At 43.4% G+C, this 13,868-nt stretch overlaps 1 protein-coding gene across 1 annotated transcript in view; it reads right to left on the bottom strand.

Moving 5' to 3' along the window:
- The window catches only part of LOC123758751 (fibrillin-2), a 344,156-nt gene extending 333,891 nt beyond the window's left edge, over positions 1 to 10,265 (bottom strand). The window contains exon 1 of the mRNA XM_069334438.1: positions 9,655 to 10,265. The gene's annotated coding sequence lies outside the window, so the exon portion shown is untranslated. The remainder of the gene's footprint in view (positions 1 to 9,654) is intronic.
- Between the last annotated feature and the right edge of the window lie 3,603 nt (positions 10,266 to 13,868).

The raw sequence follows: 13,868 nt of genomic DNA, 5'->3' as shown, positions 1-13,868 counted from the left end.
CTTCCGGGTACCCATTTACTGGTAGGTGAGACGGGGCATCAGGTGAAAGGCAACATGGCCAAACGTTTCCGTCCATCTGCGCTAATCGATCCAGAACGACGATTAAGAAAACGGGTGGAAAGTGCAGAAATAAAGAAAATGTGAAGATGAAAGAGGGGATCGGAACAAAGAAAACGGGATAACAAGAGGGCTCAGATTAATTAAAAAATGATGTCTCAACGAAAATTTGTGATAATTGAAAATTATTAGGCACAGAATGAGTAGAACGAAACGTGGCATAGAAATGTAGGAAGAGGGTAAAGAAGAGACAGGAGGGGGGAATGAGTGGAGGGGGAGGGAGGAATGAGTGGAGGGGGAGGGAGAAATGAGGAGAGAGGGAGAGGGAATAACTTCGAGAGAGGGGGTGAAGATAGGAGGGTAAAAGAGAAAGGCGAGGAATACAAATGCAATCCCGGTAGCCAGAGTGATTTGGGCCACATCAACTGTTTTCCCAGCTGGCGAGTGAAAGATCCAGCCACCACTACACACCAGTCACGTGTACACAGCCTCTCAAGCGCTCACGTGTGTGCGTGTGCGTGTGTGTGTGTGTGTGTACTCGCTTGAATAAACAGCCATAGTATTCAGACACATCTGCATTGTTTAACGCGCAAACACTCGACTGGAGATCATCGTGTGCACAGTCTGGTGCACATCACCGTGGCCTGGCAGAGTCAAAAGTGCACAGTCTGGTGTAAGTTATCTCAGAGCCGGGATAGTCCTGTGTGCACGGAGCACGCAGTTCTCTGACCTAAGTTAACTCCATACAGAGGTTGGAATGTAGCTATAATAAAGCTTAGATGAATGGGACTCTTCCCCCACCAAACGACCCAGGACTCAAAGGTATAATAAGGAGGTACAAGACTCGGGGAGTATGGGCAAGGGTTATAAACCCATGGAACCGCCTACCCGCCGAAGCCGTAAATGCCAAGACTTTGAACTTCTCTTCAAACTCCAGTTGTACAAAAAAAATATCCTCATGAAGAATGAGGGGGAGGGAATGAGGGAGGGGTGTAGGGGGGGAGGGGATCTATGACAAGCCACCGGTTTTCTGTTCCGGTTGGGGGCCACTAGAGAGAGAGTGGTCCCTCAGGTACATTCAGGTAAAGATATGTGTAACATGGGAATGTAAGAACCAACACACATTAAAACTATAGCGTAGATGAATCAAAGGAATGTTAGGAAGAACTTCTTCATTGTAAGGAAAGCGACCAAGTGGAAAGGCGTGGGTAGGCAGGGACACATACTTTACGAGACTGTTAACACCATGCTATGTATCCTCACAAACCCAATGTACCTTCTTGTATATATAGAAATAAATAAATAAAATAAATATACGCAAATTTAATAAGCAGTTTTTAAAGGAAATATGATAGGAAACGGGAGGGTTGGGGGTCAAGGGATAGGAGGGAGGCAGACCTTAGGTGACCTTACAGTCTTACCTTACAGTCAGATCTTAGTCTCTGTGGCGTAGTGGTTAAGACGCTCGCCTGGCGTTTCGCGAGCGCTTTGTCCTGGGTTCGTATCCTGGCCGGGGAGGATTGACTGGGTGCAAATCCTTAACTGTAGCCTCTGTTTAACTCAACAGTAAAATGGGTACCTGGTTGTAAAAACGAATCTTCGCGGGGATCGTATTCCAGGGAACATAGGATTAAGGACTTGTCCGAAACGCTAAGCGTACTAGTGGCTGTACAAGAATGTTAAAAAAAAGTGTTACTCTCGAGCCTACGAGCACATTGAGGCAAGTGAAGAGGACCTCGACGCGAACACAGGGTACGGGAACTATAACTTCCATCACTCGTGATCGGTTCACTCCGATCTTGACGAGAGGGAAAAGGACAGTGTTTAATACGGATGGCAAGAGGACGATGAGCAGCCACACGTGTCAAATGTAAACAAGAACACGAGATACAATAGAGACGTAGTAAATATAGAATAGGATCCACCATAATAGCAGAGATCCTCTTACCCGCAAGCACTTGTAGGTATAAGAACACATACACTTAAATACAGCTGGCACAGAATATATTGTAAATGTCACTGTTTAACAAAAATAATATCTCCCCACCCCCCACCCAAACGTCAGGCAGTAACAATTCCTAAGAGAACTGCATATACAAGTATCCAGGCACGCCCGAGGGACACTGGCAGATACCTAACCAACCCGTTCTCCTGAATAGTACATCGTATTTTGACGTATAATTCCCCCCTAAGACCAAAACTTAATGTACTAAAAGTGACAGCGGCTCGCGAAATCGACATGTCCCGTTTTTTTGTTCGTGGGTCTTCGGGTAGGTTAGGTTCTGGTAATGTAATGCATCACTTTAGCGACGTTGGGAGCGCTTAGGAGAACGGGTTGAGTAACAGGGGTGCAGGTTAGTGCTGTCGGGTCAACACACACTACCAGGCGACAAGCACCCTGCAGGCTGGTCCACTGGTGACGTCGGGTCAACACACACTACCAGGTGACAACCACCCTGCAGGCTGGTCCACTGGTGACGTCGGGTCAACACACACTACCAGGCGACAACCACCCTGCAGGCTGGTCCACTGGTGACGTCGGGTCAACACACTACCAGGCGACAAGCACCCTGCAGGCTGGTCCACTGGTGACGTCGGGTCAACACACTACCAGGTGACAACCACCCTGCAGGCTGGTCCACTGGTGACGTCGGGTCAACACACTACCAGGTGACAACCACCCTGCAGGCTGGTCCACTGGTGACGTCGGGTCAACACACTACCAGGTGACAACCACCCTGCAGGCTGGTCCACTGGTGACGTCGGGTCAACACACTACCAGGTGACAACCACCCTGCAGGCTGGTCCACTGGTGACGTCGGGTCAACACACTACCAGGTGACAACCACCCTGCAGGCTGGTCCACTGGTGACGTCGGGTCAACACACTACCAGGTGACAACCACCCTGCAGGCTGGTCCACTGGTGACGTCGGGTCAACACACTACCAGGTGACAACCACCCTGCAGGCTGGTCCACTGGTGACGTCGGGTCAACACACTACCAGGTGACAACCACCCTGCAGGCTGGTCCACTGGTGACGTCGGGTCAACACACTACCAGGCGACAACCACCCTGCAGGCTGGTCCACTGGTGACGTCGGGTCAACACACTACCAGGTGACAACCACCCTGCAGGCTGGTCCACTGGTGACGTCGGGTCAACACACACTACCAGGTGACAACCACCCTGCAGGCTGGTCCACTGGTGACGTCGGGTCAACACACACTACCAGGTGACAACCACCCTGCAGGCTGGTCCACTGGTGACGTCGGGTCAACACACACTACCAGGTGACAACCACCCTGCAGGCTGGTCCAGTACCATCTCCGTAAGTCGCTCACTCGCAACATGTCGCCCAACTCCTACACTTGACATTTTTCCAGGAATTTCCTCGGTCAAAGCACGTCGGGGGGAGAATTTCAACGGCTGCGTCGCCCACGAGGGTATCCTGACGGGCGTGCAACACATGTGCGTTTATTTACACGGTTGATGTGTGGGCACGATTGCTTCATCAATATTGCTGCTCGGAGGCATGCCCAGTGCAGCGCGGGCATACAGCACAACAATTTAATATGTTTAGCACTTAAAACATTTATAAAGCCTATATAATTCTATAACTTTTCATCAGTGCTTTAAGACATACTCTTGCAATGCCGCGTCCTATTTCAAAATCTGGAGTGTTTATAGGATTTAATAAAAGTTGCAAGTGAGTTTATAAACAGGGAAGAGCAGGGGCAGCAGCAGCAGGCGAGTGCTTGAGGCACGCCCGGAGACCATCAGTGTTGGTCACACACACACATACACACACGAGCGACACCAACCCTCACCCTCCACACACCTCAGTCACACTGCCAGCTGGCCCAGGCACCACACTCCTACCCGCTCTCCTCCGCTGACCCGCTCACACTGACTGACTCCCCCGTGCCCACTATCCCACCACACTTCTCTCTTGCTTCCTCCCACACCACCATGGGACCTCTTCCTTACTCCTCCCCCCTTCCTCCCACACAACATGGGACCTCTCCCTTCCACACAAGTGTAAGGGAATGATGACGGGAAAGTGAGAGGAGGCCAGAAGACATCTACACCATAAGGGGAAGGCAACGACAGGAATAGGAAAGAAAGTTTAGTGAAGAACACTAATGCCAGAGGCACACATAAACAGGATAACATCGGCAGCATATGGGACGCTGGCAAATATATGAACTTCGTTTAGAAACTCAAATCAGGCCTCCTTCAAAACAACCTACATACCATTTGTTAGACAAATACTGGAACATGCAGCACCATGAGAAGCATAAATCCAAAACTGAAGAGTAAATGGGTTTGCGACAAGATTGGTGGCAGAGCTCGGAGGGTTAAGCAATAACAGGCTAATGGAACTAAATCCCTCAACCACAGAGGATAAATGAAGCAAGATGGGATAATATCACAACATACAAGCTACTGAAGAGAATAGATAAGTTGGACATGGATAATCTCTTCAAACTGAGAAAAATCCGGCCAAGAGAACACAGGTGGAAGCTGGAAACGCAAATGAGCCAAAGGAATGTAAGGAAATTGACGTACTCAGTACAGGTGGTCAACAGGTGGAATGCACTGAAAGGAAAGGTTGTGGAAGCCACCTCCATCCACAACTTTAAGGCCAGATTTGACAAAGAATTTGAATGTCAGCACGGTTAAATTATAACTAAAAAAATACAAGGCTGGTAGGAGGGGGATAAAGAGCCAAACCTCAATCCCAGGTGACACTATTAGGCAAGTAGAAGTATTGGACCTCTCCCTTCCTCCCACGCCAGTCTGGGACCTCTCCCTTCCTCCCACGCCAGTCTGGGACCTCTCCCTTCCTCCCACGCCAGTCTGGGACCTCCCCCCTTCCTCCCACGCCAGTCTGGGGACCTCCCCCTTCCTCCCACGCCAGTCTGGGAACCTCCCCCTTCCTCCCACGCCAGTCTGGGACCTCCCCCTTCCTCACACGCCAGTCTGGAACCTCCCCCTTCCTCCCTCGCCAGTCTGGGACCTCCCACGCCAGTCTGGGGACCTCCCCCTTCCTCCCACGCCAGTCTGGGGACCTCCCTCTCCCTCCCACACCAGACAAGTGCTATCACAACAACAACAACAACACACAACACGCTATATTCTCAGCCACAACTATCACAATAACTATGTCGTTAACAACGACAACGTCAACAGCTACACCATGTACCACAACTAACAAGCTCACTATCTAGCCTACGTTATCATCCTCAGTGTACGGCAACGCCAACTGCATCAGACGCAACTAAGCTGTGGTGAGTATGTGGTAATAATTTTGTATAATATTTATACAAAATTATTAAAAGTTGAGAAAAAAGCAACAATAATTACAATAAGTATACTTTAAATATAATACAGTAATCTAACAAACATGATCTTTATAAACCTGGACAATTTGGAAAAGGTGATGCAGCCTATTTATTTTTTTGTTTACATTTATCTCTGGAATTTTTGCTAAAATGATGTAGCATAATTTGTTTATTGTTTTTTACCTGGAAAATGTTAAAAAGAAGACATTGCTTATTTTTGTTTTTACTGTTTTATATTAGTACACCCCTTAAAGTGGCACCCAAATTTGCACACACTCATTCATCAATTGGGAAAATTCCACTTTAGCAGCAGGATATTGCTTCTAGAAACTTTTCTTATTAAGACTACTCAACAGCTCGGTTTATAGAGCTTCAGCCTCATACACTCATTCATCAATTAATTCCATTAGTCAATTCATTTGTTCATTTATCTATTCACTCATTAATTCGCACGATCTACACGATTTTCCTTCGAATTTGTGTTGAGTAACTCTCTCGCAACTGAAAATGCCCCACGCTACTAGAATGACTTAATGCAGTTTACCTAAAGGTGCTTGGCCTGGGTACACACCTGCTGATCTGCAATAATTACGGCCAAGCCTCCCCCCCTCCCCCATACCTCCACCTCTCTTCCTTCCTCGTTGTTGTTGTTTTAGATTCAGCTACTCTGAACAAAAGCTCAAAGTAGCACGGGCTATGGTGAGCCCGTAGTGGATTTACCTGGCACAGGAGCGGGGAGCTTCCTTCCTCTCCGCTGCCTCTTTTTCCCTCTTCCTCTGCTTGCACCTCTTCACTCCTCCGTCTCCATACTCTTCCTCACACAAACTTTCAATGTCATTTTAGATTATGTTACTGAGAAGGCAAAATTGCCCACTCAAGAATTCTACAACCCAACTTATCATTTATCACGGCGCATATTTTTACGGAATCTTCAAATCCGTTAAAAATTAGTACAAATATTGACGTTGTTGTTTTAGATTTAGCTACTCAGAACAAAATGTCCATGTAGCACGGGCGATGGTGAGCCCGGAATTGAGTTCGGTTATTCGCGATAACCTTGTTACTCTGATATTTGGGTCAAAGTATTAAATGGAGGTTGGGTTTCCACCTTTTTCCCTGTTTCTTTTTCGCTTCTGTTTTAGTCTTGTTTTATTAACATTATCTTGGTGGCAGAAAGTTCACTAGTGAGTCCCATTCTTAACGGCTTTTCTAATCATTGTAGTGGCTGTGGAATGTGCATCTAATGCACATTCCACAGAGTCAAAGTAGCGGAAGGAAGATCCACTGCGATATGGTACGAAGAAGCCACTGGGTACTACTTTCAAGCCTAACAAAAGGATATCCAGAGACATTGCAGTAGCCATACACAGACTCAGACTTTGTTACAAGTGCTGCTGGGAGGCAATGAACCCAATAGTTAAAGAGTGTCATATCTGTGGAACAGAAGCAGAGGCGCCACTATTGCACTACTTCCTGGAATGTGAAGCTACTGAAGCCCTGCACATCAAACTCAACATTAATCCAAATATTAACATTGTTGTTGTTTAAGATTCGCTACTTGGAACAAAAAGTTTCAGGTAGCACGGGCTATGGTGAGCCCGTAGTAGACTTACCTGGCACAGGAGCGGGGCCTGTGCAAAAAATATTGACGGGAGAGGAGGAAGGAAAACCTGAGTTCTGGAAAAATATTGACGTTCAAAACTTTCTATATATCAGTCTCGATAGGTTAGCCGAGTTGCTTGGATTCGTACGTTGCTATTAGGCTAAAAAAAAAATATTTTTTACGGAGTGGCAAAATGAGAAAACGAAGAGGTAAACAGATTGACCACCGCCGGCCAGCATCTGGAAAAAGATCACCAACAGTGCTAACAAATATTAAAATAAATATATTTTGCTAAACATTTTACAATTTAACTGGAAAAAGTCCCGGTTGCCAGCATGTGGGTCCCCAGCACCAATGACCATCGACCCACACAAAACTGGCGAATCATACTGAACGAGAGAAAGCCCATCGTGCGGGTGAGGTGGGGGGGGGGGGGGTGAACCCATTGTCGTGTCAGGTTCCTCGAGTGATTGATGGGTAGTTTGGCATTTGATTGCAAGTGACACTTATTTGGCAATTTGCGTGTTTCTGGGCGGTGGTGAATAGGCTGTCATTGACACGAAAGTGCTCGCCCTTTGTCGTTTAACCTTCGCTCGTAAAGACTCGTAAAGGGAGAGGTGGGAGGTACAAGAGAGGGGACGAGTGACAAAATATATTTTACGGGCTCACCATAGCCCGTGCTACATGGACACTTCGTTCTGAGTAGCTAAATCTAAAACGACAAAATATTACGGGCTCACTATAGCCTAGTGAGCTAGGCTATAGCTCACACGGAAATTTTGTTCAGTGTAGCCGTATCTAAAACAACAACATAAAACCAATATTCATGTCAAACGTTTAGCACCTGTGTGTACTCTACAGTGATTCCCAACCTTTTTTCGTTTGGAGAAACCCTTGAAATATGTCGTAAAATCTCGAGGAACCCCTACCTGGCTGACACACATTTAGTTCGTCAGGGGTAAATTACGAAATAGACGTGTAAAGCAGTAGGGTTACTCAAAAAATAATTAACTCATACTTTTGAATACAAGTATTACTGAAAAAAATAAACATTTTCAATTACATCTAGCTTACTGATTACAAAATATACACAAAATTTTTAATGTTAATAAAATTGGTTTTATACAGCTCTATGAAAAAATACATTTATTGTTTTATAATTAATACGGTCACAAATGAACGCTTGCTGTTCTGAACACAACAAACGGCCGTCCTTATCAACAAGGCCAAATGCTCGTTAATCCAGCTATCAAATCCAGTTTATGAATGAAAAACGCTTTATACACATGCAAGCCGTTCTTTGGCCAGGCTGGATAGAGGCGGCCGTCCGCCTACCGTCCCAGACGCGTTCATCAATTTTTAACATACCGTATTGGGTTTGTTTATATATACAAGTTAATATTATTATATATTACATTTATATAACCTAGAAGGGGTTACATTTATATGTAAAGTTAGACGTAGGTTAGGTGTTTTGGTTCTGTTGGCGATTATTAGTATTTGAAGTATGTGGGTTAAGCGTTTCAATCCGTTCTCAGACCAAGTCCATTGCACCCAGCGGTCAACCCCAAAGACGCATTCATAAATTTTAATATGCTGTTCATTCAAAACAGGATTTTTCTCAAATATAAAATAATATTATTTTATAACCATATTGTGCATATTTAGTCATTGGTTAGGTTAGATTCTGTTAGCGATTACTTGTACTTTGTAGTACGCGGGTGAAGCATTTATAGCGTTGTGGTTCGAACAAAATTCAGCGAACAGCCCGTCCTCCAAACAAAGCAGCCCGTCCTCTAAACAAAGATCCAAAAGTGATTCCATGCACCCACCAAACCCCCTGTTTATGAATGAAAAGCGGTTTACACACGACTCACAACTGCTGACGTTCGAACATATCCGGAACAAGTGCTTCACTGACGAATTTTGTTCGAACCACAACGCTGTAAATGCTTCACCCACGTACTACAAATACAAATAATCGCCAACAGAACCTAAACACCTGACCTAACCTAACCTATGCCTATTTATACACAATATGCAAATATAATTTAATATTAATTTATACTTGAGAAAATTCCCGTTTTGAATGAACAGCATGTTAAAATTTATGAATGCGTCTGTGGGGTTGACCGCTGGATGTAATGGACTTGAGTCGAGGATGGGTTGAACAAAGACCCAAAAGTGAATCAATACATCCGTCAAACCCCCTGTTTATGAATGAAAAATGGTTTACACACGACTCCCAACTGATTTCGTTCGAACACTTTCGGAACAAGTGCTTCACTGACGAATTTTGTTCGAACCACAACGCTGTAGATGCTTCACCCGCGTACTACAAATACAAATAATCCCCAACAAAACCCTAACCTAACCAATGCCTAAATATGCACACTATGTTACTATATAATAATATTAATATATATATGAGAAAATTACTATTTTAAATGAACAACATGCTAAAATTGATGAAGGCGTCTTTGGGGTCGACCGCTGAATGGAATGGACGTTGTCTAAGGACAGGTTGTCCTGGGCATGACCACATGTGAATACACCCAGGCTCATACTGTTCATGTATGTAGCCCTCATTAGCTAACTGGCTGCTCAGTGAAGCTAGCTATTATGAAACACAATCACAAGTACTTACCTGTTCATGTGAGACGAGAAGCATGTCATGGACGTGTCCGAGTTGGACTCGTGACGTGGGCTACCATCGTCTCCCTGGAGAGGCGATGGTATTATTATTATGATAGTAATACCATGGAGGTATTTCTCCTTCCTGGTATTATTTTAGTTACAAATCTAGTTTTGTTTTCTTGCACTCATCACACTGATCTCATAGAGACACTGACCACGTATTAGGTACTGCAGTTGTCAATAACCTAGCCTGGTGTTGGCCTAGTGCTCACACTTCCCACTAGGCCTAGTGCTCACACTTCCCACTAGGCCCAGTGCTCACACTTCACACTAGGCCTAGTGCTCACACTTCACACTAGGCCTAGTGCTCACACTTCACACTAGGCCTAGTGCTCACACTTCACCGGGATCATTGACCGTATACGCTCCCACCAGCCATGACGGACGCTGATGTTGAATGACCTCTACAGTGATATTTAGGCCACCATGTTGCTTCACTGACCTTCTAACATGTATACATTTGTCCCGAAAATAGTTCAGGCTTAAAATAAACTCGCCGTATAGGCTATTTACACCGAAAAGGGGGACTACGCCCTAAACACTAATATATCAGTAAAGTACAAGGGATCGTTATTTGTTTACATCCCGTTCCAGGTAGATGTAAAATTCTCATCTTCAAATTTATATTGTATATGACAAAGGCTAGTTTCGTTCCTCTTAACGGAACTCAATTTTGACAGAATATAAATTGCCATATTTTTGTTTTATAATAGCTTTAAAATATGTAAATAAGGAGTCGAAAATTGCTCCAAATTGTAGCGTTTGGCTCTTCTCGTGAATTGTGCTTCGCTAACATAACAAACAACCAAATCCCGTAATTTTAATGTAGCTTAAATATATTTGTGCGTTCACGATATTTTCAGCCCATTCTCGAAACATTGAGCAAATGTTAACCCGTTCTCAGGGATCGTTAACGATGCGGCCTTCCCGAAGACGCATTAATAAATTTTAGCGTAGTGTATTAAAAATTGGTTTATAATGATATTATTATATATGTATAGTTAGGCATAGGTTAGGTGTTGAGGTTGTGTTGGCGATTATTTGTATTTGAAGTGAGTGAAGCATTTCCAGCGTTGCGGTTCGAACAGAAGTCATCAAAGCACTGTTCGGGAAGTGATCGAACATCATTGTTGAGTCGTGTGTAAACCGTTTTATATTTATAAACGGGGGTTTGGCGGTTGGATTAATAAGCATTTGGCGTTTGTTCATGAAAACAGGCTGAAATGCAACCCGTCCTCGCATACAAAGATTCAAACTCGCTAATCCAGCCACCTAACCTGGCATCATCCATAGATGTAACCAATAACAGTTTACCCACTCCCAATTAATACATAATTATGCAATTATGCCAGAGCCAGAACCTGCCCCCTTACAGAATCGCAGGGTACGGTGACGTATATTTTCGCCACATCGCCGGGAAAGGCAGTCAGAAAGTCAGAGTCAAAAATTACTGCTAGATTCGAAGAGACCGAAGCCTCACAACCGGCCCTGAAGGAACTTCCCCCATCTATGTAAACAAATGATCGAATTATCTCAGAATTAGCGCGAGCTCGTTCGCCCCACCTCCCCAACTCGTTTGGAGGGAGGGGATAAGTAGCCCACCACCAGCCGGTGTCCCAAAGCTCAGTTCTAGGACAGATGTAGGCATTCACCGGGTCACCCGATCATCAGCTGTAGGAGCCGTGATGAGGATTCGAACCTACGCGGTGGGTGTTCTCACTCACACGCCCTTAACAATTACGGTCCTGTATATAAAAAAATATCCAATGTTGTGATCTCTTCTCTGAGATTTTCCAACAAGTTATTTGGAGCCCAGCTATCTTGAGGTAATCTTGAGATAATTTCGGGGTTTAGCATCCCTGCGGCACAGTCCTCGACCAGGCCTCCTTTTTGTTACCCCCCCCCCCCCCCCCAGGAAGCAGGCCGTAACAGCTGTCTAACTCCCAGGTACTTATTTACTGCTAGGTAACAGGGGCATCAGGGTGAAAAAAAAATTTGCCCATTTGTTTCCTCCTCCACCGGGGATCGAACCCGGAATCTCAGGACTACGAATCCGAAACGCTGTCCACCGCTGACACAGCTAAGCCTACTTCACAATAATAACTTTCTGACGGCCTTGTGGATTATTACGGGGGCGATGAAAATAACCAGACATTCCTGTTGTGGCATGCGTTTATAATTTTTAATAATTAAGCATTTATCTTAATAGTATTTAGAAAAAAATTACATTTCTATGTGTTTTTTAAGGTAAATGAAATTATTGTTATACAACCATCTATATTTGTTTTCAATATTATACAAAAATATCAATAAACATAAGTGACACTCTTAGACAAAAATTAAAATATATTTGAATGATTTGTCTCATTATGAAAAGTTACAAATGACACAAATACTGTATTGTATATACAATTGTAATAAGAAATGCTGGGAATTATCTGGCTGACATTGACTCTTCCCTTAACATCAAGACTGACTTGGACTCTAAGGCTAGATGTATCCATCCAGAGGATAAATATAAAATCCCAATAAAAATTAATGGATACAATAGTTTGAATACCCATGAAAACTATGCAAGGCACACTCAAAGGTTAGCGATGATCTATAGCTTTTAACATTTACCCATATTTCAGGTGGCTAGTTTATTTGCCTCTCTCGAAGTAGGCTCAAATATACAGTATGCAAAACTTCTTAGTCAAAATTCATAAAAATTACACTTTCTTTCAAATGTGTACAATTCATTATAATGGAATGCTAGAAGGAAGTAAATACTGTATATAAAAAAAACATGTTTACAAGTGAATATCTTGTACTGTTTATGTAGTATAAACTTACATATTAACATTTCTGAAATCACAGCACAAGTTCTTTTAGTTGATTTTTTAACTGAATACTGTATTTCAGAACATTTATTTATATTGGAAAATAGGTTTCTCTGATAGTTGCAGTCTGTGTCTGTGTCTGGAAAGAATATACAGTAGTTGTCTGTATAGTGTACGCGTATATACTTTTCTTTTTATATATTTCACAAAACACATACAGTACAGTGTATTAATTTCTTTCACAATATTACAAAGAATAAAGATTCCTTATACTGTATATACAAGTCAAAATAAGCTTAACCATGAGACATACAGTACTATTTCATTCGGGCGTTTCCTGCCTGAAACGCTTTGCATAATAGTGGCTTTAGGCACTACCTGTAGCTCTATCTATAAATTCAGCAATATATCACCCCTTGTATATATGTACTTTACCTGAATAAACATTTGAATTTTTTGAATTTTGAATTTGAATTATATCGAGTACAGTATAATGCCCATTAAACTCCAAAATAAGTGTTCATACTCATACAGAAGCCTAAATAAATAAAAATTATGAGTTAACAAAACAATTCCAGCAGCATACTGCATCCCTTACTTCAATTTACTCTTACAAGCACACACCCTATATCCTTCCCCAGCTCAGAAATATCCTATACCCTTTCCAACACACACACCCCCCTATAATTAATGCCTTTCCAACACACACACACACCTATAATTAATGCCTTTCCAACACACACACCCCTATAATTAATGCCTTTCCAACACACACACACACCTATAATTAATGCAACAGAGGCAACACAGCAAGTAGGTGGGGAAAGACCTCTCTTCCAGTTACTGAAACATAAGCATCCAATTACACCCCCTTCCCCACAAACACACACACATTCCATACCCTTCCCCAATAAACACACACACACACTGTACTCTCTCACAACATACACACACCATTCTCCAGTGCACTAACACTATAGTTATCCATAAACAAATTCATCTATGCACAAATATCTGTGGTACTGCCTGATATTTTGCAGTTTCCATTCCTGAGAATACCGTAATGGCTACTGACAAAAAGGCTGTCCTATGATCCAGGATGAGATGGCAAGAGCTCTAATGGGTGAGCTGTGGATGTATACACATGAGCAAATAAACAATTATCAAGAGAAGACACTGAGCCTGGCAGCCTATTTAGCACTGTCTGTGGCACAAAACAGTCACAAATTCTTATACCAAGTATATACTTTTAGATGCTAATATGAGAGTAAAACAATGTTTAAGGTATCAGATTATTAACAAAGACAAATGACTTGTAGTGACATTGGGAAAATAGGATTTC

Source organism: Procambarus clarkii, chromosome 31 (assembly GCF_040958095.1).
Source record: "Procambarus clarkii isolate CNS0578487 chromosome 31, FALCON_Pclarkii_2.0, whole genome shotgun sequence".
In the NCBI taxonomy this organism is placed as follows: Eukaryota; Metazoa; Arthropoda; class Malacostraca; order Decapoda; family Cambaridae; genus Procambarus; species Procambarus clarkii.
Note: the sequence above shows the minus strand (reverse complement) of the source record. Positions and strands in the feature narration are given on the sequence as shown.